The sequence below is a fragment of the Chrysemys picta genome, unplaced genomic scaffold, assembly GCF_011386835.1.
Source record: "Chrysemys picta bellii isolate R12L10 unplaced genomic scaffold, ASM1138683v2 scaf3312, whole genome shotgun sequence".
In the NCBI taxonomy this organism is placed as follows: domain Eukaryota; kingdom Metazoa; phylum Chordata; order Testudines; family Emydidae; genus Chrysemys; species Chrysemys picta.
In genome coordinates this window covers 1-6,011 of record NW_027056014.1, presented here as the reverse complement: position 1 = coordinate 6,011, position 6,011 = coordinate 1, and the positions used below count along the sequence as shown (strand labels likewise).

At 42.6% G+C, this 6,011-nt stretch overlaps 1 long non-coding RNA gene across 1 annotated transcript; it reads right to left on the bottom strand.

Moving 5' to 3' along the window:
* Window positions 1-349: 349 nt before the first annotated feature.
* LOC135980436 (uncharacterized) lies at window positions 350-5,500 on the bottom strand. Its single transcript, XR_010597508.1, has 3 exons — window positions 5,371-5,500; window positions 4,720-4,859; window positions 350-2,201 (listed from the first exon to the last, which is right to left on the bottom strand). It is a non-coding gene; the product is annotated as an uncharacterized LOC135980436 (long non-coding RNA).
* Window positions 5,501-6,011: the final 511 nt, after the last annotated feature.

Here is a 6,011-nt window from a genome sequence, read left to right as displayed (position 1 = left end):
AGAGCAGCTGTCAGGGAGTCCTGCCCCCAACCCCCTCAGGGGCTAGAACTAGAGCCGGAACCAGCTACTGGCTGGGGCTCGAGCTGCCGCTTCAGCGCCTAGCTCCCCCCACCCCATCACCCAGGACGGGGATCCGGTGCCACAGCCTGGCCCAGCGCAGCAACCGTCCATTGGCCACTCTGCCCTCAACGGCCGCCCCCCAGGAGGTGCAGCCGCCTCCCCAGCAGCGCAAGGCAGCAGAGACCTTTCTTCCTAACACCCCCGCCCGCCTGCCCACACACACGCCAAGGAACACATGGTAGTTTCAACAGCCACTTTATTAAACGTTAGAAAGGCCAACACAGTGCAGGGACACACACCTCCCTGGTGACATACATTTAGAAACCTCTGACAATGTAGGAACTAGTACAGAGAGTTGATATTTCTTTAAAAGCTGCAGCATAAACATAATAGTAAAAAGTTTCTTAATTTGTGAGTAAATAAGATTACATTTTTGTACAGTTATCTTTGTTACTGGTCCATGGTGCATTCATACAGTAGAGTTATTTTTCTAGAGACTTTTTACATTTAAAGAAGTCACTGCAATGATAAAGATAGAGCAGAAATTAAAATACTTCAGTAGGCAAGGATTTCTGTGCCTTTCTCTCCCTCTTCATCCTCAATGAAACAGGCAAGGCCTTAGATAGTTAATTATAAGCCAACAGAGCAACTTTCCACAACACTCACTACCAAAAAGCAGCTTGTACTTTGGGGTAAAGAGGCCAATATTTCTTGCTAGGTGTTTAGAGGGCAGATCCACCATTGGGCTTAGCCACCCTCTGAGCGCTCTGTCACATCTTTCTGGTAGTTGTCGCTCCCGAGTCTAGCTCATTTTTTGGGATAACAGCCAAAGCAACATCCAACACTCAAAGAAGTAGGCTATGTCGATTAGGTTTGTGAATCAATTTCACAGTGTAGCTATTTGCAAATCGACCCCAAAAAGTAAGGGAGGAAAAAAGAGACAAGAGAAAGGAAAACTATACAGAGGAAGTAGAAACAAGGACTGGAAGGAAATTAGAAACCGACAAATTAGAGGGTACACACAGTGGTGACTGTGTGAAGCACCAAGTTATTTCTTTCCGTCCTCATAGAGAGCAGACACCCAGACCTAAAAAGTTTGTCAGTAAGAGGGAAGAGGCAACGACGTTTGTTACCGACCTTTCCTGAAGTCCTAAGGGAACACTCACTCAGGGGACTAGTTTAGAGGGAAGATAATTTGTGAAGTAATGCAAACAGATTCCATATAAATATATATAAAAATTTAAACTACATTTGGTACTGATTCTACTCTGGAAACATTTTGCTGGCTTGCAGAGAAAAGTTTTCACTGATCTACTTTTTGGCAAAAGACAAAAACCTCAAACAAAACCAACTTTGGTAAGTGTCTACATTACAAACACTAAACATTTTTAAAGGTACTCTTTCAGATTAAACTGACACCAAAAAGTGACAGACTGTCTTTTGAAGAGAATGTAAACAACTTATAGAGGTTTAATCACAAATACCACAAGGCAGCACTAACGGTTCAGTGCTCAAATATTTAGAACTTCAATAATAGAATTTAACTGCATAGTCTTAAAACAGTAGTGAATGACAAGTGGTGTTTACAAGGGTGGCAGGCTCTTCCACAACTAGTCAGAAGGCATTAATGGAGTAAGAGGCAAGGCAGGGAAAGTCTGTTCAAATGGCAGACGTGTTAAGAGTTTCTTCCAAGAAGGCACAAATTTAAGATTTGGTTCCCATCCCTTTAGTAGTGTGTCAGAAGAGACACCTTTAAATTGCGGCATGAAGGAGACAGTGAAGAGGACAGATACCCAAACATACTCTTCACATTTATCTAGAATGCAGTACTCAGTGGCAACAATACATTGCTTCTAGATTCTGAAATGCAAACATGAAATCCTCTTCACCAGCCCATACTCAAGATTACCAAGGCACTGTGCAAGTTGTGGGCTGTGCTTATTAGTATTTTAAAATTAGGAGTGTAACTTTTAAATAAAGGCACATTTCCTATACATGAGAGAGTTATCACATGACTAATCAAAATAATTTTGCTTTATACATCAGTAGGTGAGAGCTTGAGAATACAGCAGGTTTGAAGGAGAGAGATGGCTTCTGCAGGTTTGCATTTCTTCTTGTAACTCATGAGGACACATTCCAGACTATAACAGAAAAATAAGGATTGGAAAAACGACAGTCCTCTTCCCCCCACATCAAAGAGGCATAAAACAACCCTGCAACTTAAAGACTTGAGCTACGGAACACTCAAAATATTCAACAAAAGGAAATTCTAAATAATTTCCTGTGTTTGTTTTACCATAGTTTCATTCTTGCACAGGATTAGCTTTTAGAATTCATGTACTACGTATTTCTCACCTATGGTCACAATTCTGTTTGTAGCATCACAATTAGTTGCTGTAGACTGTGTTACAAACAGGCCCAAAGGTGAGAAATGAATATGCTGTCAGAGCTCGAGAGTAAATGAATCCTGCTGGAAAGCTTGTTAACAGCTACATCACAAATTCAAACAGCTGAACACCAAGCAGTGTAACTAGGCAGAAGCTCCCTGGCTCTACTATGGCCAGAATATGAATCCACAGTCTTCCTTGCACCCACCAGAAACATCTCCACTTGCGTTTGTATTTACAGGTTTGTTACCAGTTATAATGATGGGCTCGTGGCTGTTGTATACATACGGGTACATATGGCAACATTCAGAAGTTGGGGCAAGTGAAATCTGGATATCAAAGAAGGGAGCATGAATTTCTTTCCTCTTAAAGCTTCTACTGCAATATATTTCTGTTTAAACAGCTTGTTCACCTGTGATGAATCCTTGAGAACTGTCTGTCCTCCTCCTCCTCCCCCAGGATTCTGCTCCAGCAGGAAAGCTAGTGCATGAAGTCAGTGGTGTTTCCTGCAGTCAAGTGAGGCTAGTCAGATCAAGGCTCTTGCCTGGACTGAGTTTAAGGGCAGGGTTTTAAGTGTCGACCTGCAGTGGCACCAGTGCAGCTGGACTGCTGTAGCGCTTCAGTGAAGACAATATTACACTGATGGGAGAGCTTCTCCCATTGGCATATTTAATCCACCTCCATGAGAGACGGTAGCTATGTTGAGGGGAAAAGCTCTCCTGTCCACATAGCGCTGTCTACAATAGGGGTTAGGTAGGTGTCACTGCGTCACTCACAGGTGTGGATTTTTAACACATAGTTATAACAATGGCATGCAGGGGTAAATTTACAGTGTAGACGTGTCCTAACTACCTTGCTATCTAAGCACTATTGAGGATTGGAGGAGGAGTTTCATATGAAGCTTCCCTACTTTTTTTGTGGTTTGTTTTGCCTGACTTCTGGGCTGGAAGACAGCAAGGGTAGTCTGATTGGCTGGAGTACCCATTTGGGGATTAAGAAAAGGGTGTGACCCACTAGAAGAGGGCCAGACTGCTTTGCAAGAAAGAAAAGTGACATAAGGATGTTGAACCTGGAGTCTAAAGGATTAATAAATGTAGAAATATCACGAAAGATGAATTTGAGAAAGGTGTATGTCCACAGCTCCTGTCATCTAAGTTCGCAAAGCATTTCATGTTACTCTTTGGAAACCCCTGTGAGGTATGCATCATTATCCCCATTTTAAAGATTGAAAAACTGAGGCAAAGAAGTGGTCAAGTGACCTGGTCACGCTCAGAGTCACTCGCAGAGCTGGGACTGGGACTCAGGGGTCCCAGTCTCCTGTGGGATCCCATTTCTGCTCAATGCACAAGAGCCTGAGATTCAACAGTTAAGGTTCCCACAGAAGACATAACTTCACCACATCACACAGATTACATTCAAACATCAATTTAGCAGCGTAAGTACTACTTTGAACTACTGCATATGTCAGGCATGCAATATGGCTAAGTTAGCATTACTGTGTGAACCTTAACTTTTGAATATTATGACCTATGTACTAGCAGTCACAACCAGAGTGTGTTACATTAACAACTTTTTGCATTCGATTTACAGTCTTATGCCCCATGTACGCTAGTCCTACTGACAAAACAGTGCTTTAGCTAAACACCAATGATGATGATGATAATGAGAACAAATGCTATCAATACTGCCCATATCTGTTAAAAAAAGCACATAATTTAGTACAAACAACTCACTTAGATATTTTTAAAAGAGGGCAAAAGCTTCTTCTCTAGACCCAACTACTACTCCCCTGCCTTACAAATTAATGTTTTCCACTCTGTCTTGGCTTCTCAGCAAATAAAGAGTAGGCTTCCAGGCCTTCCTGTAATTAGCACACATGACTGTAAGAGACTAAAGGTTCTTTGTGCTGCTGTGTGTGTTGTCGTCATTCAGTCCATAGCACTGAATTTCTTCCTCCTAGATCTCCAACACCTTAAACTAGTACATTCATTTATCCTTAGCCACATTTCTGGCCTGGAGAACGTTTTGTGTAAAGGAACTTGGCCAGGCCACCCAACTTTTGGAAAGTTCATCTACTTCACTAAGCCAAATGCTCATTAAGGACCGTATGTTGTAATCTTAAATACTATTCACCATGAGTAAAGGCTGCAGAAATTGGCCATAGGTTTTCATGGTTAAAGTTATCTGGATTTCTTTCCCTTTATGTAGTATTCAACAACTTCTAGTTCTTAGTGACATTAATTTGCATTGGAAATACTCAAGTCATGGTTACCTTATAGTTCTTCCACCAATACTTTCTTTTCAACTTGGCAGCACTGGTCTCAAATTCCGCTGCAGTGCATCATCCAACTCTGACAGCTTCTGATCTCGTTCCAAAACCTTGTCCACGTTCACCGTCATGATGTCAATCACCTACAGTGATTTAATAGTCACAGTAAGTTATTCATGTGTTAGATGTTCATCTCCTCAAACACTTTAAGCATGCAGCATATCCTGACAGACACCTTTTATAACATTAACATCATTCAAGTGTTTGTTTTTAAATAAAGCAGAAGATATTGCCTTTTTGATTAAGAGTAGACAATACTGAATTTAGGTTCTTATATTAGCTAAAAGATTTGTGGAACTAAGTAATTGAATTGGAGATTCCCAATGCCTGCCTTGGGGTTTCAATATCAGAAGCTTTGTTTATAAACTTACTCCTACTGAAAGTAAAGTATTCCACTAACAATCTAGCATGTTAGAGAAGGGTCATCACTGTATAAGAAAAACTCAGTTATGGAAGCCACAGCTAGCATTTGAACAATACAGTAACTGCTCATTTAACATCATCCCGGTTAACGTTATTACATTGCTAATCAATTAGAGAACACGCTCGTTTAAAGTTGCGCAATGCTCCCTTATAATGTTGTTTGGCAGCCACCTGCTTTGTCCACTGCTTGCAGAAAGAGCAGCCTATTGGAGCTAGCTGATGGGGCTTGGAACCAGGGTAAACCAGCAGCCTCCCTAAGTTCCCTGTGCGACAGCCGCCCAGCAGGCTATCAATTGCCGGGCAGTTCAGCTGTCCCTTCCCCCACTGCCATATGCTACTTCTGCCCTCTGCCTTGGAGCTGCTCCTGGGAGCCTCCTGCTTGCTGTGCGGGGGAAGAGGAATGCTAATGTCAGGGTGTCCCCCTCCCCCCTGCTCCTGTACCCTATCTCCACAGAGCAAGGGGGGACATGACAGGGCTCAGGACAGAGGGAGCTTGCTGGAAGCAGCTGCTGTCTCAACTTGCCAATCTTCTTAAAAAGGTAGTGTAGTGTACTTAGAGTGGGGGTGAGTGTACTTAAAGGGACAATGCACATCTCTCTCTCTCTTTCTCACACACACACACACACACACACACAGGGTGTGTGGATCTGTCTCTCCCTCTCTCACAGAGACACAGTCTCTCTCTGCCATGCCGTGTCTCCTCCCAGCATCTGTGCTGCTTTGTAGAGTGTGAGGCTACATTAACAACAATGTGTTAATCCTTGAGGGCTCAGGAGAGTGCTAGTTCATCATTTAACAGTAAGGCATTCCCT